This window comes from Schistocerca americana, chromosome 8 (genome assembly GCF_021461395.2).
Source record: "Schistocerca americana isolate TAMUIC-IGC-003095 chromosome 8, iqSchAmer2.1, whole genome shotgun sequence".
In the NCBI taxonomy this organism is placed as follows: domain Eukaryota; kingdom Metazoa; phylum Arthropoda; class Insecta; order Orthoptera; family Acrididae; genus Schistocerca; species Schistocerca americana.
Genome location: NC_060126.1, coordinates 87807778 through 87831399, shown reverse-complemented (window position 1 = coordinate 87831399; position 23622 = coordinate 87807778).

The following is a 23622-nucleotide window of genomic DNA, read 5'->3' as shown; positions in this document are numbered from 1 at the left end:
AATGTTGCATGCTATTAGTTGTTATGTGGGAAACATGTATGTGTATGGTATAATATTATAAGTAGCACCGTTGCAGAACAATTCCAAGTGGTCACTAGAAAAGGAAAAAAACATTCTTAACATTGAATCAAACAAAAAAAGCCAAAGATTGCGTAACAAATGAGTGATATATACATATTCCTGTGAGGTTCGAGAAATAACTCTATTGAAAAGTCACTATGTATTATGTACAGCTAATTTTGTCTTCAATAAAGTAATTACCTAGAAATGGTGTACTAAGCTAATGATGAACATCATTGAGATGTTGCACATAGCTGACAATTAAAAGTGAGCTTATGAAGCAACGATTTTTGTAAGATGTTCGGATTAAAAAGAAATGATTGGAAAATAACTGAATTTTCTTATGTCATGATGACGATAGCATTCTTTTCAACAAATTTATGAACTTTTTAATTTGGATAATTGTTTAAAATGCTATGATATTTATAACTGGGTGGTCAACGAATAGTCATGTAACGTAGAATGATGTTTATTTTCATTCATGTGACGAACATATACTGGAAGTGCATAGAATTTACTTTAGTAAATGAGGGGATGGTTATTGACAAGAAAGATATTAACATGGCAACTATGAATGTTTTTGTACAATGAATAACGGTTGCCTTTTATAGGTAGAGCAGTGAATTAGTGATAATTAACTGAGGGTTATATTATGATAAAATTTTTTTGCTGTCTAAGTCTTGTTACCATCTGTTGTAACGGACAAACAAGACGTGATAGCTAATAAAAGATGGAAACATTAACGATAATTCAGTGAGATTTAAGGGAGAACCTGCTTGCCCTTCACTATGGGTGATCCCCTTATGCTACGGACCTTGCGTTCACAGGGTGACTCATCAGTACAGATATCCATACTGTAGATACAACGACAGTGGACGGATCTCTGTTGAAATATCAGACAAACATATTTTTCCTGAAGAGAGGGTCCAAACTTTCCGGCAGTTGCAGGGCAACATTCTGTGTCATTGGCTGATCTGGACTTGTAACTACAACGAAATCGAACCTGCTGTCATGGTAAAGTGAAACAGCTCAAAGCAAGTGGAAACTACAGCTGCAATTTTTTCTAAGGGCATGCAAATTTAATGTATGGGTAAATGCTGTCGTTACCTATTCACACCTCTGGGTGGAGATATCATGAGAACGATAACTGTCACTCTATAGATTGTATAGTGTAATATTAGACTGCTAATCAGGCAGGTTAGAAAATTTAAGAAGATTGAAGTTAGATATAGTTGGAATTGGTGTAATTAAGAAGCAGGAGGAAGGAGCAGCTCTTCTGGTAAGATGATTTCAGGGATATAAATAAAAAATGAAATATGGTAATGGAGAAGTAAGTTTAACAATGAATACCAAAGTAGGTAAGTCCTTTAGCTGGCCTGGACAGCACAGTGAAGAGACTGACACTAAAGCCGCATCTGCCATTGTAGCACCGGTTCATATGATAATTAGTTCTGCAGGTGATGAAGAGATTGTAGAAGTGTGTGATGACACGAAAGAAATTATTCAGATAGTTAATGGAGACGATAATTTAACTGTAATGGCGGGCTGGAATTAGACTTGAAGACACCTTAAGCTTGTAGATTGATAATAGAATGGTAAGACAGAGTCATCGGAAACAGATTTTAAAACATATGACAATACAGGGGCAGATGCAGACACTGGTCACAATTTAGTGCTTGCCAACTATAGACTGAAAGTGAAGAAACTGCCAAAATGTAGGACATTAAGGAGATAGGACCTGGATAAGGTGAAAGGACTGGGGGTTGCTGAGAGATTCATAGCGTGCATTAGGCAACGATTGACTGTAACAGGGAAGAGGAATACAGCAGAAGACGAATGAGTAGCTTCGAGAGATGAAATTGGAAGGAAGGCCAGAATTGGCCGGAATTTTGACGATTTAGTAACAGCAGAATTGATTTTCGATCACAATATGATCACCTTCAGCGCTTTAGAGTAAAAATTAAAGCTCATAGGCTCTGGTGTCTAGTTATTAGCAGTGATCGTTTCATAACTTCTGTTACTGCTAATAACTAGACACCAGTTACCGACGAGATGTAATTTGTACGCAAAAGCAGTGAAGATAATTATTATGTGATCGAAAATCGATTTACTGTTGATAAAGTATAATAATTACTGCTGACCTTCCCCCTAATTTTATTTATCACATAGCCGTTCTGCATACAGCACTCCATGGAGTCGCCAATCAACTTGAGAGATCAAATAATGAAGGCATCAGAACATCAGATAGGTAGGACAATATTGAATTCAATATAGTAAAGAAGAAAATATAGAAATGGAGCAAAAGAAGTAGGCGAAAGGGCATACAAACGTCTAAATAATCAGGATGACAGGAGGTGCAAAATGACTAAGCGGGAATGGCCAGAGGACATATGCAAGAAATTAGGCTCATATACTGCTACGAGAAAGATAGATACCGTCTGCAGGGTGCTTTGGAGAAAAGAGAAGTAGCTGTGTAAATATCAAGACTTGAGATGGAAAAACAACCCTAAGCAAACAATGGAAAGCTGAAAGATGAGAATAAATGGATGGTCTATATAAGGGATATTAACGTGAATATAATGTTATAGAAATGGATGAGGACGTAGATGAACACGAGATGGAAGATTTGATACTGCGAGAGGAATTTGATGGAACGCTGAGAGACCAATGTCGACACAAGGCCAGAGGAGTAGACGACATTCCGTCAGAACTGCTGCATAAATGGGAGAGCCAACAAACACAAAACTCTTCCATTTGGTGTGCAAGACGTATGAGACACGCGAATTACCGTCAAACTTTATGGAAAATATAATAATTGCAATTTCAAAGAAATCATCTGCTGACAGGGGTGAATATTACAGTACTGTCAGTTTAATAAGTCATGGTTGCAAAATACTAACACGAGTTTCTTAGAGAAGAATGGAAAAACTCGTAGAAGCCGACTTTGGAGTAGATCGGTTTGGATTTATTTTGAAATGTATTACCACATGTGGCAATAGTGAGCCTGCAACTTTCCTTAGAAGATAGTTTAAGAAAAGGCACCCCTACTTTTACAGCATCTGTACACTTACAGATTTCTTTTGATATTTTTAACTGGAATACAATCTTTTCGAAGGTAAAATACAGGGAGCGAAAGCCTATTTAGAACTATTACATTAACCAGACGGCAGATGCAAGTGTTGCGGGGTATGAAAGGGAATCAGTGATTGATTAGGAACTGAGACAGGCCTGTAGCCTATCCTGGATCTTACTCAGCCCGTTCACCGGGCAAGCAGTAATCAAAACCACGGAAAAGTTTTGACTAGAGGTCATAGTTCAGGGTGAATAAATAAAGTCATCGGAGTAGACAACGTAGTTCTGCTATCCCAGGGATTTCAGTCAGGAATGTGGATATACATCTTATATTAAATTTCCTTATGATACTGGCTTCTCCGCCACATGGCGTTGTATTAACCCAAGGTCGAAATGCAGTATGGTTTAGAATATATACTGTATTCGAACATTATGAAGTACCTCGACGAAAACGAGTTATTGACACATAGTCAGCACGGCTTCAAAAAATATCGTTCTTCTGAAACGCAACTAGCTATTTATACTCAAGAAGTAATAAGATATGTGCCACAGGGCTTCCCAGAATTCATCGTAAATTCCGAAGCCGTCGCTAAAATACGCTCATATGTGGTCAATTATTGGCAGATTTTCCGACGTTTTTCGGTAAGAAGGCAATCTTGTGTGCTTCGACATAGGTTTTGAATCTCCTGAATAAGGGGCCAGTAAACTGGAGCATGATATCTTATATACCACACTTTTGTTCAATTTTAGAGAATTTTATTTATTATGTGGACTAGAAGATATATTAACTTTTTCATGGTGGAGAAAGATATCGTTATTTTTTAAAAATAGCTGAGCAATTATTTGTGAAATTCGGCTATATAAGTGATACTTCATTCGTTTGTATTCGTGTGCGTAGAGAGCATTTTTTTCTGTGTATTAATTGACCATGGCAATACCTCATTATTGTGCCAAATTCGGCGGTAATTCTATTTTCTTCCAATTTAAGTGAGTGTGCTTTGCGGAGTGGTGCGTATATGCTCCATGTTTGTGTGGCGCGAATTGGTGTTATATGTCTTCAGTTTTTATTGTATGTTGTGGATTTTAATAGCAATGAAATTTATGATATTGTCATCCTCATGCTACACAACTAATTTCATACCATCGTGGAAAATATTGCATTGTGTAAGCAGCGCTCGAGTCCCCTCCCAGGTGTAATCATGTACAAGCAATTTATCATCAAAATACCTCAACTAGTATACTATTTTTTATGGAGCCTATTTACTACCTTGAAAACATTAATTTCCAAATGAATCAGATATACCTCTGTCAGGAAGCTTGATCCGGACCCTCTTTTTGCTGATAAACTTTCCCATTAAAAATAAGCTGATTATGAGACTGTATCATTTGCAAGTGCCAGTAACTTCTAATTTTTCTGAGACGGATACACATTTATGTTTTACTACATTTTTAAATAATGTAGGACCCTCTTACTGCTGATAAACTTTCCCATTAAAAGTAAGCTAACTGTGAGACTATATCATTTGCAGATGCAGGTAACTTCTCATTTTTCTGAGACAGATTCCCTTTCATGTCTTTTAAATTTTTAAATAGAATAGCAGAGTCGCTGAGTATTTTTACGTTTTTTATTACATACGTTTATCCATATGTGCCTGCTAGTATTGGGGTTGGTATATTTCCAATGCTAAAATTTAAATCTCCCATAAAGGACATGAGGTTTTTATTCAAGCTCTTAAACATTAGTTGTGAAAGTCAATATTTCCTTCTTGTGGAACATTTGTTTCTATTGTTCCTTGGATTACACTTGTACCTGTAAGTACTATTAATACAATGCATTCATTTGCGTTTCCTAGTCAGGTATTTTATTTTATTCTCGCCCTGGAGATGGCAACATTTTTACTTCCTTTTTGTTCATTTTTCCCCTACTGTAGATCAAAGTATAGTTTTTTATATATTCATTTCCAAATGTTTTCTTCTTTGTTTCTGCAACTGATGGAAAATATGTTTTGCATTCTGTGAATTGTTTGAACCATCCCTTCGTACACTCTACTGTTTACTATCTTGTCCGTGTAACGTTCATAGATTAATTTTCACAAAGAAGGTCTTTAACTTGTAATTGTTTATGTTTTGCGATGAAGTCATTGGGTCATTCCCTCATAATACTCGAAACAACTAACTTCCTGTCACTGGAAAACCATGAGAGACCACTCGGAATTTCTTAATGTAACCACTCGCAAAAATCCACTCTTGGTGGGACCGCCTCATTTGCGAACTGCGCATAATACCTTGAAGGTCGTGTCCACACTAACATGTATGTGAGCCCAGGGAGGTTTTCAGAATTGATTGGAAATTCCGTGGCCCATAGCTAAAATAGACTCTTCTGTGGCCCATAGCTAAAATAGACTCTTCTGTGGCCAGTTGATGGTAGATTCTCCATAGTTCTGGGTAAGAAGGCAATCTCGTGTGCTTGGAACCAGGCTTGGAAACTGCTGCCTGAGTGGGCGGTAAAGTGGAGCGTGATAGTTTATTAACCCCAATGTTGAATCTTACGGAACCAGTCTTTAGGCTCTAGACTCATCGATACCCTAACTCATTCGCAGTGGAGAAATAAATCGTTGTTTTTAAAAACTGTGGGCAATTACCAGTGATGTTTAGCCCAGAAATCTGTTGCCTGATTTTGTATACGACATTTGTTCATTTTTAATTTCCTTGTATATAATATGAAACTATGTAAGCAACTCTTCATTCTCATCTCTCGCGCCAGTATGTAGTAGCAAGACCTTCTGTCTACTGGTAAACTTTCCCATCGCAAGTAATCGAATTATGCAATCATATTCCCTGCATAACGTCAGTAATTTCCGACACTTCGAAGGCAAACATCGTATATACTCTACTAGGATTTGAAAAAAAAAAACACCGAAATTTCTGGGTGTTTTCCGTATTCATCATAATCGTTTCACCAAATGTGCCTACTGCTATTGAAATTCGTATGTTTTCACTCCTATCGTCTTGGTCTCCCGTGAAGAATATCTTATTTCTACGGAAGGTGCTCAATATCATCTGTAATAGGTTGTAAAAGAGTTTCTAGTAGTCAATATTTCCTTCATCTGGAGCATTAGGTACTATTGTTCTTGGGATTGATCTTGTACCTTCAATCTCTATTAACACAGTGCGTCATTTTGCATTTCATAGTCAAGTGTTTTAGCTTACTGTTTTCTTACGATGTAGAGGCAACACTTTTCCCTTCTCTTACTCACTGCTTTACACCGCTGTAGACCGTAGTATATCCATCTACAGTTGACTTCCTGATGTTTTCTTACATTTTTCTGTAATTTCTGAAAAGTTTGTTTCGTTTTGTTTCAAATATTTAGCTGATTCGAGCCCCCTAAGATCAGATCCCAAATGTACTAGAAGGAAGCTTTCCCAGGTTCACTAACCCAATGTCTCGTGCTCCTGTTTCTCACCCATGTCGTATCCCAGTTATCTGTTATGTTCCCGAGACTAGTCTGGGTACTCCAAGTACGTTTATTCCGTCTCTGAGTGGGGTACTGGCCCATCGCTGCTACAGGAATTTTCCCATGAGTGATCCTACCACGCACTTCACTGTCATCTATCAGCTGATTTAGCAATTATGAACTTTTTTTCCTTTGTGAATTGCGGGTGGCAAACCAAGTCGTTCTGATGTTGTAGCGATCATTGTTTAAACTCATAAAAGTTTTTGTGCGTCACGGTGAACCGGTAAATAAATGGAAATGTCGTGTGGCTAGGGCCTCCCGTTGGGTAGACCGTTCGTCTGGTACAGGTCTTTCGATTTGACGCCACTTCGGCGACCTGCGCGTCGATGGGGATGAAATGATGATGATTAGGACAACACAGCACCCAAGTCCCTGAGCGGAGAAAATTTCCGACCCAGCCGGGAATCGAACCCGGGCCTTTAGGATTGACAGTCTGTTACGCTGACCACTCAGCTACCGGGGCGGACCGCGGTGAACCGGTGACGACGAGTTGTCAAACAAATTTGGGAGCATATCAGATATAGCAAACGAATTATCTGGAAATGTGGATAAGCTGTGGAACTCAATACCAGACCAAATATTTACGTGAAATTTTCAGAAGTTAATCATTATTGAAGTATCAGAATTTAAAGTGGAACTGAGCTCAAAAGGTGCTGCAGGAGAAATTTTTATATCAATATCTCTGAGAAGAGTGTGGAGAGGCAAAAGTACCATGTTTGGTCATTTCATGATAATAGTTTAAGTAATTGTACATATGGATTTTCTCTGTATTACTGGATATTGTAAAACTTAGATTATGCCTGTGTCATTTCTTAAAAGTTAGTGAATTGATAGATTATTGTGGAAGAATTTCTTCCAGATGTTAATTGTCTTCTCAACATGGGAGTGAGGTTGATTTTTTCCATTGGTTTCCAGCAAGGTACACGGCTGGTTGTGAAATTTGTTATTATTAAGTTAGTTCCATGTGTAATACTGGATATGTTTGTGAATGTAGGTTTCATTATGACCCTACTTTGACTGATATTTTACTTATGTAGGGAAGTGCATGACAAAACTATATTGTGCTGCAACTGAGGACAGTAACAGCATCACCAACAAAGCCAAAGGCACGTTATACGTCTCCGCTCCATCTGTAAAACGAAGGAAATAACACTGACGACCAAAATGCTGAAACTTGAAAGTAATGTAAAATCTGTGCTTCTGTGTACTGTGAAACATGGAAAGTGACAAAGCAGCTAATCCCTAAGCTGCAGACATTCAACAACAGATTTCTGTGGAACATCCTGGAGATAAGGTGACCAAATGTTACCTCTAACGAAACACTCTGGGAAAGAAGCAGCAAGAAGATAGCCGAGCTGCTAATAAGAAGCAGGGAGTTGACATGGTTAGGACACACATTTAATAGACCGAATAAACACACTGCGTAGGAAGCACTTTATCGGATGCTGCATGGACGATGAGGACGAGGCAGGCTCAAGATGAGGTGGAGATTATCAGGTAAAGCACAAGGTCAACACCAAGGAAGAGGATGGGAGAAACTGAAAAAAATATCAGAAGACAGAGCAAGATTGCAATCCCTTATTGCAGGCCTATGCTGTATTATTATCTCATTTTTTTCATTTACCTATCTAGCTTATCCTTTTCTGCTGCTTCAGCACTCTGAGAACTACTCCAATTAAATTTTTATCATTTCAATATTATCTCACATTTACCAAAATCCTAAGTACATTTTCGATTACATACTTCTACCATTCTGTAGCTTTTAAAACTGAACAGGCTTCTTTCTTCATCCAACTTGCTTCAGGCTCAGCTGACACGTAACTCGATTAATCTTAATTCTGCAAACTATTTCGATGACATAAATGTTACGGTGTTATGGACAAAATTGTTGCTGTGTTGAACAATAAATCCTAACAAAAAACATTTCGAATGTAAGAAGACGGTAATTATTTATCATTCACTTTTCTAAAGTGAGGTACTAGCATCATTATGTAGATAACAGGTATGTGTAAGGTACAATACCGGATGCACATGGATGGTCTATGTAAGGGAGATGAACTTGAAAACAATATGAACTGCTGTAGAAATGGGAGAACCAACAAAGACCAAACTCTTCCATTTGGTGTGCAAGATGTATGAGACATGCGAAGTATCCTCAAACTTCAAGAAAATTTAATAATTGCAATTTCAAAGATAGAAGATGCTGACAGATGTAAATATTAACGCACTATGAGTTTAATAAGTCATGGATTCAAATAACAAACACGAATTCCTTACACAAGAATGAGAAAACTGGCAGAAAGAGACCTTTGAATAGATCAGTTTAGATCGAGAAGAAATGTATCAACACATGTGTTAACACTGAACGTGCGGCTTACCTTAGAAGATAGTTTAAGGAAAGGCAACCCTGTTTTTGTAGCATCCGTAGACTTACTGAAATTTTTTGACATTGTTGACTGTAATACTCAAATTTACATGGTAACAGAGGTAATACACAATGAGTGAGAGCCTATTTAGAACTTTTACATAAACCAGACGGCTGTTGAAACTGTCAAAGCGCGTGAAAGGGAATTAGTGACTGATAAGGAACTGAGACGGGGTTGTAGCATATCCTTGATCCTATTAAGTGTATACAAAGAACAAGCAGTAATCAAATCCACAGCAAAATTTTGTGTAGGACTTATAGTTTAGGGAGAAGAAATAAAATCTATAGGGTTTGCCGATGTCAATGTAGTTATGTCAGAAACAACAAAGGGCATAAAGAAGAAGTTGAAACGAACGGACTGCCTCTGTCGATCCATCGTGGATACGGGACAGCAGCTGGTCAGATATTTATGGAAAACAAAATTCAAACAGCCGTACGTTTTATAAATTATTATTTTATTAACACGATCAGTTTCGGCATCCCAATAATGCCATCTCATAGTGGCTGCATGTTAAAAACAAGTATACGTTTTGTAGGTGACAAGGTATACAGCAGTTGAATTGACGTAACCGAAATTAAATAGCAGTGGTAAAAATCCTCAAAAGCTTACAAAATGCAGTGTGCAGCGGTAAGAAGAGTATCTGTGCACACAACTCATAACAAAGCATCGAAACTAACTACTTTCACATCACAGAGTTATAATCTAACGTGTCAAACATTTAAAAAAAAAGTTTAGTAAATCAGCAGCACAAAGGAATAATGCTTGTCTGGCTTTATTATAAAAAATATCCACAACACTTACAGACGAGAATCACTCTAGTTCTTGGGAAAAATTATTCCGATTGAAGATAAAAACTCGCGATATGACATATGGAGTACAAAGTAGTGTGCTTACCTATAGCCTAAGTAACACTAGTAATATTGTATTCCAGACGTAGTTATCACAATATCAAAAAACGCTACCACAGGCAAAACATAGCGGCCTACAAATTATTAAGTGAACGTCAGTAAGCAAACAACTTGCAGGGGATACTCATAGCACATCTAGAGGGCATCATATTATATGCGAAGTGAGGAATGAAACGTCATGCCTTGGTGTAACTTAAGTGCCACTTAATTGGGGGGGAAATAGCCCAGTGGAACAAACAAAGAACCCCAAACACTAAATTTTTATGTTGACGATATATTAGTCGTTTTTAATAAGTGTATGGATGAGTCGATCAAGCCAAAATAAAATTTCAACTCTTTACACTAAAATTTTAACTTCATTACGGAGTTTTTGTTGAGGGCTAGCTTTACATTTTTCGTTTACAAGTAATCAGGATGGCCAATATTCAGAATACGAAATTTTTAGAAAGCAAACAGCAACACATATCATTATTGCTGCGAATTTTAATCCTCCCTGATTACACAAGGAGTGTTTCCTTTGTTCAGTGTCTCACAGGTTAAGACAATTTGCAATTCACCATGTGGAAACCGACAGGCTGATAGCCACCACTGTACATATAAGGACTGCTAATGGATTTTGAGAAAGTAATATTATGGACATAAGTGAAAAAATTTTGTCAAAGACTCACAAAGAGACCAGTGTAAAGAAGGAAGATGTCAGATATGCTGCTAAGACCCATGTTGGCCCAACCTCTCTGAAGACTAGTAATGAGTTTAAAAAGCGTAATATGGTGGTAAGCTTCAATGCTATTAACAGACTGGGGAAGCTCCTTCGACATAGCATAGAGCAGCCTGTTACTACATTTTTCAATGGCCGGTCTACAAGTTTGAGCGTGGAGCTTGTGACAGATTTTACATCGGACAGACTGGGAGCGAGTTCAGGACGCAAAATAGGGAACACTGTTATCCTAGCTGTGGTAGTGTACTAGGACCTCATTTACGTCAGTGCACCCGTCAGCTTCGTGACACAGAAAACAAATTACAGTCTTCATTAAGAGAGTTAAGTTGTTTAACTGGATATCTTGGAAGACCTAGAACTTTTCATACATAGAAGACCCTTCCATGAAAGTTTACTTAATGAGCACATCACTGGAAAAAGAGATTGTTTTTTCATACTTTTGATAATGTTTTTCAACAGCGATTGGAAGTAAAAATCGTACACCCTTTGCGGCCACTCTTTATAACAACAAATGTACAGTGGCGTTTGCTGCAATTTTGAGTATATTTGCATATGCTGTAATTTTCACATCCGTATTTTTGTTGTCATCTTATAAGTTTTTGTACCTTTTCGCTTTACTTTTGTCATTGTAAGTAATCTGGATATACAACTGTTTTAAACATCCTTATGATACTCACGGCGAAGCCACCTGGTGTTGTGTTAGCCCAAGTGTCCTCTATCTGCCGCAGGGCGCATTAACTGCTACTCTGGCTCTGGAAAATTTGGTTTCTGTATATGCGAGTGGGAAGCTATTGTACCTGAAATACCGCATGCATTTCTTGATGTACGGTGTACTGCCTGTTGAGCTCGTAAAATTGCGTATGGTATGTAAATTTTCGCCTACTGAGACCTTCGACTTTTTCTAAATTTTTGTACCTATGTTAACTATGCTATTGTGTATACTTGCATTCGTATTATGGGAAGAGTTTGTAATCTCTAACTTTAATTGCTGACAGGTCACCAGTAAGAAATCCCCAAAACAGCTACACGATTTTTTCAGCAACCAACAAGAACTTTTAGAGTCAATTTTATTACATTTGTCATTGTTACCTTCTGGTGCCAGACATTTCAGTCTTAGATAGAACAAATGATCCTCCTTTTTGCGTCAGTATGAACGTTAAATAGTATCCCTTTGCTTCGTAGTCCGGTTGGTTTACGTATACTCACTCTGCTTTTAACCTGACCCTTTTCCTCAGTACCTTCTGTGCTACAGCTTTCTATGTGTTAGTTACTATCTGGCTGGGTTTCATCATTCATTACACAGGTTGGTATCTTATATTCACAAGTGAACAGTAATGACATAGTCAAGTGAGACCCCTATGGTTGACATGTTTGTAGGGGTTGTCTACTTGTTCCTACCTAATATTTTCCGGACAGTTAGCTGATGTTTTAGGAACAACATATTACATCTTTTCATCTTCATTTTGGTATATAGTGTTACGCCCTCAAGGTATTTTATGAGTATCGCCCGCATATTCTTTTGTTACCGTCATTTACTTAGAAATTTTGTCACCCTTTGGGTTTTTCATCTTTTAGCGCTCTTTGGTATTGTGTTGACTACATCTGATATACCACTCCTGTTGATAATATTTAGACATTATGTATGCAGAATATAGTGTACTCCATATGACATATCGAGAGATTTTAACTTTAGCGAGAGTAGTTTTTCGTAAGAACTAGGGGGATTCTCATCTATAAGAATTATGGATATTTTTTATAAAAATGTAGACAAGATATATTCGATTGACCTTCTGATTTTGTACATTTTCTATGTTTGGTATGATCTATTGCAAGTCTATAATCTCAAAGGAATTAGTTTCGATGCTAACCAATGGGTGTTACATACTGTGCTTTGTTGTGCTATTTGTGCATGGGTACACTTCTTATGGGTGCATACTGCATTACGTAGGTTTCAAGCGCTTTTATTTCTATGCCTTATTCTCTCTAATGTCAATAGTTGTATATCTTGACATATCGTACATGTATACTCATTGTTTTTAACATGCAGTGGCGTAGAATTGGCGTTAATGAGATTCCCAAAATGGTCGTGTAAATAAAATAAAAACTTCTGAAAATATACGGCTGTTTGGTGATATTTATTTGCCAAAAAGAATGGACAGTATCTTGAAAGGAGGATGTGAGATGTACATCAACAAAAGCAAAACAAGGGGTTTCGAGTGTAGTCGAAATAAGATCAGTACCATTAGAAGGCCGTAAAACTGACTGTCCTGATTTCTTCTGAACAGTGAGTTCTTACACTGGTTATGGAATGCTGTTAAATTGCGTGAGTTCGTCTCAAGTGTCTAGGTTGCTGTTAACTTGGAGAGAAATAAAAGGTCAGATTTCTAATCTTATTGAAATTACTGTAAAGAATGGTATTTTTGTGCTTTCTTATTATGTACTGATGCATGGTATAAGAAAAATTCGGTACGTCTCAACCATCCTTGCATGTTATAGATTAACATTTGTATTCGGTTACACAAGTGATAGGAAGTCAACTCTCAAGACAAGTACCATATCTTACCTGTGATGGGAAGTCCACTTTGAACACAAATACAAGAGTCTACCTGTTGTAAAAGTCAAGGTCAACTGAGGTAACAATTTTTTGTTAACTATCTCAGTTCATCATATAGTTAATGTAGAAAACATGTAAATTAACAATCGTGCTGCTTAAGAGTGGCCTACATCCACACTATTGTCTCACTGGCAAAACAGTACCCACAAATGCATATGCGACCTATTAATTTTAAAAGCTGTCTTAATCATATGCATGTATGGACGGAGTAGTTGCTGAGGTGGGGAAGGTGTGGAGGGGAACTGGTATGCCAGATACTTATGAGTGTAAGGTACCAATTTATTCGAATACAGTGTACAATAGATCATCATGTGCTATGTAAACATTCCTTCTTCTAACTTTTTGAGTGATGGAACCAAATAGGACCGTAACAAAGAAGAATAATACCGGAGTACTAACAAACTTTATTACGATTCGAGATATGAATCTGTGAAATACCATTTATCGTATTATACGAGGGAAGTCAAAAAGTAATAAACTCTTCTTTTTTTAAGATGTTAAGAATGCAACTACTTGGGTTGAAAACACAACATTGACGATTAATTTAAGTATTTTCAATATAATTGCCGTCTATTCTCACTGTCTGGACCGTCTTTTAACAATGGCATTTATTTCAATACAGATAAAAGCTTGGTCCTGCTTCCGACGCATTTGATGCAAGAACGTTTGACAGTGTCCTCATCTTCAAGGTGAATCCCACGATGAGCTCCTTTTAGGGCCGAAACAATTGGAAGTTTGATCGTCATGTAAAAGTAGAACATCCGCCATAACTTTCGTTGGGCAAATTCTCTGAAGATGTGCTTTAAAGTGCTAGGAGGTAGTGAAGTTTCGGTCTGTATTGACTGACGATCCCTGCTCCAAAAATCGACCATAATCACACACTTTGAATTCCACAATACGGTAATATGTTCTGAACTTTTCCTCCTCCAATGAGTTTCTGTGATGCCACTCCATTTACAGCCTCCTTGATTCTGGTTAAAAGTTTCATCTTTTGGTAGTTTCTCTCAAGAAACTCCTCTCTGTCCAAACGGAAGCGCTGGTGGCCTCTTTATCGTGATCAGTTAACGTTCTTGGTACTCAAGTTGCACAAACAGTCGAGTATCCTAGTTGTTAAATAATCGTAATCACCCTGAATTTACTGAGGGAGGTACTGCGAAAAAAATCATATGCAGTCAGCCGGTGACCACCACTGACGAAGTCGACTCGCTGAATGTTATGTGGAAGCCTTAAAAGCACCAGTCTGCCGCTCAGCGATTCATCAGCCAACGGTGTTTGCCCTTAACTTTTGTTACAGCGATAAATTCATTTTCTAAAGTTCCTGATATCCACTGCTGAATCACCGCACACATTTTCTGTTTTCCATTATTACAAATGCGAGTTTTACTTTCTGCATTCAAAAATTCTATCACAGATCGCTGCCTAATTTGAACATCGATGAAGATCGTTTTAGAAAGTGACTACATCTGGTGACGGGGGAAGTTACTGCGGCACTGGTTTAGAAGAGAAGCGATGAGGAATAGCGACAAATTAAATTTTTCATTTACCAAACTATATTTATGAAGGTGAAAGTAGGTGGAATTAGATCTTGACTAACCTTCGTACAAACATATGATGCTATAGCAATAACCTATATCTCATTACTTAATGATAATAAATACTTCTCCTTTTACATAAAAAATGTAAATATTCAGGGAAGGACTCTTGTTGGAACTATATTTCGCGGTGGAGATTGCGACAGTACTCAGTACACAGGAAGTATGCACAATTACGTCTTGAGACACCGATTATTTAGTGTTTTATTAATTTACACATCGCTTTCGGGCGCTGTGCATCCATTATTGTTATTGGTAACACTTCTCTGAGTCCCTTCACTCAGCTTAAGCCATTACTTTATTGTCGTACGTCGAATTTTATTGTCGTTGCCGTGCAACCATCTTCTTCCCACCTGTTTCCGTACGCTGCTATTCATTGTGCGAATATGTAAATGATTCAGTCCTATGCTACTGCTGCAGGCCGTTAACAACAGATATCGGACTCGTTCCATGCATCATATTACTGGTGCACAGAAGTACATTAATGACAGACGTAAAGTAGTAATTTAAAACAAGTTTTTAAAATTTCTTAACTAACCATGAGTAGCAGAAGCTGCCAATTGATTCAACCTTCGTGATTTTATGCAAGTGAATTGCTATTTGCTCGAGCAGATGAATGTGTAACGTTACCAAATTTATTTTTGTCTTTTTTATGGTGTGATAAGTTTGGTCCGTATGCTGTGCAATACCTTACACACACGCGAGGAAATATCAGTGAAGAGCCACAACGCTAGGCAAGCTTTGCGGAGATTGTTGACGGATCCAACCCTCTATCTCAGACTAGTCCTTTTCTACTAAAGAGCAGGCCACGTCGTTCTGATCTGACCAGAGACCTCTAACAACGAATGTATGTTAAATCGGTGGATTTTCGTTGTCTATCCGCGGTAATAGGACTCCGCGCGGTACTCGAAAGGCCAGAGATCATAAGCGACGCATTTCTGTAGTCGTCGGCAATTTATACGCTATGCGCTCATATACTTCTCAAAAAAAAATAAAAAATAAAAAAAAATAACGGTCAGTTGATTGCAGAAACTCAACACCTCACCATATAGATGTGAATCAGAACCTTGAGAACTCCTCTGAGAAAGCTCAAACATCAACATGCTTGGAAAACTCTAGTAACTCTAAACACTGGTAAACAATGGTTGTCACACAGTTGGGGGATAATATAATAATGAACATGGAACAAGAAAATTTCTATTGACACTCCCAAAGGTTTGTTTCATTTAAAGGGTGATCAAAAAGACCGTCTGATTTCTTTTCCATTTGAGTGCATATGGAGTGTAGCGGGACACCCATGCAGGTATATAACCACTAACATATAGACAAGAGATTTGAAAGGCAGCCGGTCTTTCCGAGGTATATTCGGTAAATGCAAAGACGTTTTTCCGTATGAAGGCAGTCTTGTGTGCTTTGACACAGGTTTTGAATCTCCTGCGTGAGAGGCTAGTAAACTGGTGACTGATAATTAATATACCACACTGTTGCTGAATTTTAGGGAATTTCGTTTATTCTGTGTACTAGAAGGTATCGTAACTCATTCACAGTGCAGAGAGGAAACGTTAGTTTTAAAAAATAGTTGAGAAATTAATTGCGAAATTGGGCCTAGGTAAGTGATGCTTTATTTTCGTGCTATTGTGTGTATAATCTTTCTGGTTTCTGTGTAGCCAATGACCATGGCAATATTTTATAATTGTGCAAAATTCAGTGGTAAGTCTGTTTTTTTTCCAAATTAACTGAGTGTGCTTTATGGAGTGGGGCCTAATTGTTGTGTGTTTGTGTGGCATGTGTTGAAGTTATGTATCTTCAATGTTTGTTGGATGTTGCAAAGTTTAATAGCAATGAAAATTAAGATATTGTAATCCTCATGCCTCACAATGAATATCATACCATCGTGGAAACTATTTTATTGGGTAAGCAGTGCTTAAGTTTCTTGTCTTGTGTCATGATGTAGATCCAATTTATCATCAAAATAGTTCAGTTAATTACTGTTTTTATTGGAGACTATTTACTCCCTAAAATCATTATTTTCTAAATGAACCAGAGATACATCTGCCAGGAAGCTTGATGTACTACTGCACATGGCTGGACCTCTATCTGCTGATAATCTCTCCCATAAAAATTAAGCAGATTATGAGATCATATGTCCTTTTCCATTAAAAGATGTCGTTAAACATTAATATTTAAATAAGTTTTACGAACTATAATAAATTTCGTTCTCTACATGTGTGAAATTATTTTATAACGCTAAAGTATAAGAAGACGCTTCATATTCGTTCATCTTGCATTATATTATATTTGTGAAGTGGGTTAAAGTGTACAAACAAGAGAGCGATTTGAGTGATGTGTTGTGCAGTTGCGACATCAATTAATGGAAATTCCTGACATTGAAGAATTTAAAACGTTAACCTGGATCATTTTGCAAGTGTTTCACTGTTTTTTGTTCCATTTTCCGTTGTTCGATCCACAAATTTTGGAGTTTAACAGCTACTATTCTCACAAGAGAAACATACAATTTGCGTGACATCGCTCAAGGGCCACCGTAAATAATGTGTTAAGTGACGTCCACCCAGATAAAGGGATAACAGGAGCAAAAATATATCTTGTGACTAAATAAAATAAGAAATTCCATTTGACTTAATTGCATATTATTAATACTTTCTTTGAGAGATATTTGTACATTGGTGAATCGTATGAAATAAATGACAAATATGTATATAAATATGTATATAAAAATCTTGATTGTGAGTAATACAAAGGACTTCCTAACTGCTGGAAACGAATAATTTTTAGGAATATGGAGATACCACTCAATGTAAAGAAAAAGAAGAAAGTATAGTAGATGAATATTTTGTTAAGTTACTGTAGCGTATTCGAAACTGATTCTAATTTACTTTCTAATAAAGCAATATGCAATGTTGGTAAGAACGTAACGTATCATTTTTAGAAGTACCTGAATCAGTTCAAAGAAGCGGAGGTTGTTAACGGGTTCAAGAAGAGCATCAGATATCGATTGAATGAAAGAGGTGCAAAGAATGCAACAAAATACGAGTGACTAGCCTTAGGACTCGAAGTAATCAATTGAGAAAATAATTAAATAGGCTGAAAGACAAACTGAGTACAAAACCGTACATGATGCACAAAATATAAAATGTAACTGCCCAAATGAGAAAATATGAAACTAGAACCAGTAAACAAATTGTACAGAAACAAGCCTGCAGTCGAAGGGCATGAAAGCAAAGTAGTGACTGAAGACGAAATCAGGCCGTTTTGCAGCATATCCCCATACAATAATAATTCTCTATGCTGAGTAGCCAATAAAGGAAATCTAGGAGAAAATTGGAAAAGGAATTTTCGTTCAGTGAGAAGAAATAGTTTTGCAGATGGTATTTTAATTCTGTCAGACAGAGTTACCGACGTAGAAGAGCACTCTATTTCATGAATTGCGTGTTGGAAAGAGGTTTGACAAGAATAAGTTTTGAATAGGGATGGTGGGCCGAAGTTGCTTCAAATTATGTGAGACTGATGGAATAAGAAGAGCCAATGAGACACAGAAGGGAAAAAGATGTGATTTGCTATTTGGGAAGCTAAATAACTGATTATGGATGGAGTACTGAGACTACCGATAGCACGAAACGCAGTTCCGAAATAGAAAAAAATGTTCACATGTAATCTAGATTTAACTATTAGAAAATCTGCTGTGAATCTGTTTGCCTGGAGTTTAGATTTATACAGAAGTGAAACATGCACGAAAAGTAGTTCAAACAAGATGAGAATAGAAAGTTTTTGTATGTGGTACTACAGTAAAACTTCAATAAAGAAGCATGCGAACACATTTTCAGACAGGAAGTGATCAACACGTTAGTAATAGAGATAGAGAGATGTGTGGGGGGTAAAATTGTAGAGAGAGACCAATATCTGCATACAGCAAGGAAGTTCAAATGGAACTAGGTGACAGTAATATTTCGGCGATGGGGAGGCTTGCATATAATAGAACAATATGGAGAGCTGCATTACACCACTTTTCAGACTAAACACGACAACAACAACAACAGCAAACTGTGCTTACTTGACTTCTAAAAGTCTGTATAATAATGCACATTTCATGCTACTTGGGTTCGATCTGACTTTCTGTCTTTTAAACTGATGGCTTATACGTGTATTAAACGAACTGATTCTGAAATTATGCTTGTCGTTGTGATTTGTCTGATTATCTTAAAATTCTATTCTATGCAGCACGGTAGTGAAACGTTAAAATCAATAACCATTACTTCTACTTCTATGTTTTCCTTCATTTAGATCATCACTCTAATGATAAACCACAACGAATCACTTAAATAACTGATATACATGCATTGTAATTTTCAAAAGGGGAGCCGTAAATACTGTGTGGGGTAAGCTCTCTCATTGTATCACCGACTATAAGGTGCGTCCAGAATGAGATTTTCACTCTGCAGCGGAGTGTGCGCTGATATGAAACTTCCTGGCAGATTAAAACTATGTGCCCGACCGAGACTCGAACTCGGGACCTTTGCCTTTCGCGGGCAAGTGCTCTACCAACTGAGCTACCGAAGCACGACTCACGCCCGGTACTCACAGCTTTACTTCTGCCAGTACCTCGTCTCCTACCTTCCAAACTTTAGAGAAGCTCTCCTGCATGTTTGACAGAATAAATATGCTACGAGTTTTTCCTGTTATCCATTCACTGTTAGCTAAGGGGTGAACATTGTTATATTATCTTTGTCAGCGGTAATGACATTAATTTGTCTGCAGGATTCCCTTCTTGCAGTCATTACTCAATTTGAGTGTACACTGTGTACCCAATATGTCTGTGTCTAGTGTAGATATGTTGAAGTGCGAAGCATCTAAATGAGGCGGGACGTGGGTACCAGCCCGGTATTCACCTAGTTGGATGTGGAAAACCGCCTAAAAACCACATCCAGGCTGGCCAGCTCACCAGCTCTCAACATTAAGCCGCGATTTAATCAGAGGCTGGCTCGCCTCCCCGTGTCCCGGAAGCTGATGCTTTAGCATTCTCGGCTATCCGGGCGGGTAAACACTAATTACTAGCGTTAATTTTCACTAAATGCTTATAATCACATTTCACTTATTAACAATGGGTGTAAGATGTTATCCTCGGGCTGTCTTTACTTTTATGCAATAGGAAAGCTACTTAGGCTTCATTTAAACTGACAATGGTGCACACAGATAATTTAACACAAGGCTTGCATTACATTATTCCTAGGATGGCACTAAACTGTGCGAAAGGTGCTGGAGCACCTCTATGAGAGTCGAACACAAAAGAATTTCAGCAGCCAGCGAACGACACCTGAACCACATGTTACGTCATCAATTTCTTCTTCAGTGTCGCATTCGTTAATTGCCAGGTTTTCCAGTGCTTGCCACCGCACAGGGCCTGAACCATGTCTTACCTCGCCCGACTCCTTACCTTTCTCTGCATCTTCTTCTTGCTCCTCCTCCTCTGGCAGCACCTCCAGCAGCCGGCGTTCTCTGGGCACAATGTCCTCTGCTCCCTCCTGTGGCGGCGGCTGCTCGAAACCCCCACCTGAGGAAGAATAAACGTGACAGATGAAGAATTGGCTATTATACTGTTTATAAATCACATGTGATTTATCGCTGTTAACTGGGCTTCCAACATTCTGAGTCTCAGGGATCTACTTTCGTACGCAACCTAATGGTCTGGTATCATGACTACATACGAACTACATACACGAGACACCTTTCATTTAAACGGATGAACTCTCCCCTGTCTCGCTTTGTCCTCTACAGTGCTACTTCGCAGAGTCATTTGCACTATATATTAAACGATTCTCTTATCTTCCTGGTTATATATCATTCTTACTTACGCTTTCGCCAAGAGCGCATCACATTTACTATTTCTTCCTCAAAACACAAGAACAAAATTTACACCGATGTAAGGAAAATTCGTTTCTCTTTGTGGAGATATATGCGATATAGCTAACCGGATTAATGCTGTCAGAGTGTTCAAATCCTTTTTCATCTCAGTAGTCTCACAAAATTGCATTATCACGTAAGAATGAGATTGTTTCGTAGTTGTCTGATATCACTATGCAAATCAATGCCCTGATGACCATGTATCAACTGCTACCATTTCTGTTCTAAGCATTTAAGTCACATTAAACAACATACGTACTACATAACCCAAGAAATGAGGGAATAGTTGTCTTAGTACTACGATGAGAATGGAGTGTTGAGGAACACCAAAATTAGAAACAACACCTTCTCGGTGCGTATTCCCAAAACTGATTATTCTCCCTCCTTCACTATTCTCAAGCTAGTGTGTAGTTAATATCCCTCCACAAATATTCCCCAATTGCGTAAAGGAATCAGTCGCTTCCACACCTCAAATATGTCTCTGAATACATCACAATTTAAGTATACGGTTACAATGAAACAAAAAATTCTAGAAACTTCATGCTGCACAAAATCTCAGATAATGTACTACCGTCTTGAATCATTTAGTACCAATAGAATTGACCTCTAGACGAGGTGTGGGTACTTACAGTAATATTCCGGCAAACCCGGCCAGTCGCCGTCCCAGGGATTCTCTTCTTCTTCCACAGGATACTTACCACCACAGGAGCCTTGAATTAAGTTAAGAACTGCCTCCAGCTCATCCCTGGAGTAACTGTGTACCAGTGGTACACAGCGACAGTCCACCAGACCACCTCCTGTCTACAAAACAATAAAATAATATGTGAGATTCAATGAAATATGTAATCTATAAGAAAGTTTTAGCAACGTGTGTAAATCCGTAAAACGAACTACAGGTATAGTGAAATTCTCCTAAAGCACTATTTATAATGCGAATGCACAAAGAAAAGCAGAATATTATTCACACAAATGCTGATGAAACAATTTTAAAGTCGATACTCACAGGTTCATGCTGATTACGTGCATAGTTCGGAGATAGTAAATTTGTAATTGACAAGCCAGCAACGGCCATACCTGTGTACAGACCATTGTAACGTGAATCAAAAAATAATGATTTTATCAAACACGTTTACCGGAACGGTAGAAAATGAAAAAAACACATAAATGAAACAAATATAGTCGGAAACGTAAGAAATAGAGATGCGAACGTAGATACACAGGTAACAGGTAGACCTAAAAGTGGGAGGAATACAATATGGGTGCGCAATTCGTGTGTCTACGAGAATACATTTATGTTAACTTGTATTTATCTACACGCCTTTACATTCATAAAGATACAATTACTCACATAAGACTTCCCTACATGTGTTGTCAATTCATATCGAATGCAACGATTTTAAAACTAAAGGTCTTTACGAGGACTGACATCTATCTAAAAACCAAGTAACGTCAACGTATCAGAAATAATAGAAAATTCGTAGTTCTCATTAACTTGCTATCAGCGTTTTTACTTCGCTTCATGAAATGCAATATCAAATTCTGTTTAGATGCCACAAACTCCCGTAAATGCAGTACAACAAGAATCACATGCAACTGATGCTGAAGGAATAAAAAAATAAATAAAGGTGACGAATCGCTTTGTGTCGCTGGAAAAAGTGTAATATCGCTGGACGGTAACCAAAAAACGTACGCCGCATCGTATCTCGATCTGCTAAATGCTGGGCAACTGCTTAAGTTGTCACGTCATTCGTTACAATATCAAATGTCGTACTCGCATAACACGACGTACAGGACATATGTAGCTTTTACACACGTAAGTCTGAGCCGAAATGGAAATTTGGCTTACCATCGTTCGCAAGCCAAGAGCACTCGGCTCGCAAGGCATCGCATCGGCAATCTTGAGCCAACTGACAGGGATCGTTTCCCCGGAAATGAATGTACCGATCGTCAACTGTCTTCATTTGTTGCGTGCGCTCTGACGTAATGTGGGTGCTATGTGCATCCGATTCAGCGAGAAGGCACGTCATATGGGAACTGGTTTCGTATCTGCTAGAACAATGTTCTGATGTGGAACGTTAACACGAGATAGTTATTTCACTGAATGCCTGGTTTTATCAGTTTTTGTATATATTTTTGTGTTGCTACTTTTAATTCTATATATGAATGAGCAACATTACTTTGATATTGTATTACAAGAAATGTGTCTAGCGAATATAGTGATTCAGGATACTAATGCACCAGCATTGTCCGCCGAATGGTGTGGTACCGAAATGTAACTTATTGATTTCATTACTCGTAATAAGTACACCACCTAAATTCTAAAATCGCTTTGACACAACTTGCCTCTTAGATACGAAAACGAAACGATGGTGGTGCTGTAAATATCGACCAGTCAGTAATTTCCTAGATGTTGGCCAATCGAAGCCGCGGGCAGCAAACTATAGATATCGAAAGTGCGATTCTAAATCGATCACTTGACGGGGGGGCGGGCGTCATGATGAATTATTTTTGGGATGCTAGGGAATCCAAACGATTTACGACAGTAGTAAGTGGGATTGTTTCGTATTGAAGGCGTTTCTTCGGCCGATTGCCTCACGTGGAAGAATCTAATTCCATGGTTGTGCAATGTAGAAAATTGTTTGAATTTTATCGGAAATGTGACACTCTACCCATATTTTTGTGTGACATTGACAGAGTTTACCCATGTTACGGCAAAAACGGAATGCTTCCAGTAGCATACATATGAAATGGACTTTCTCATGACGACAACGTCGACGACGAGTGAGGTAAGTCGTTTATTT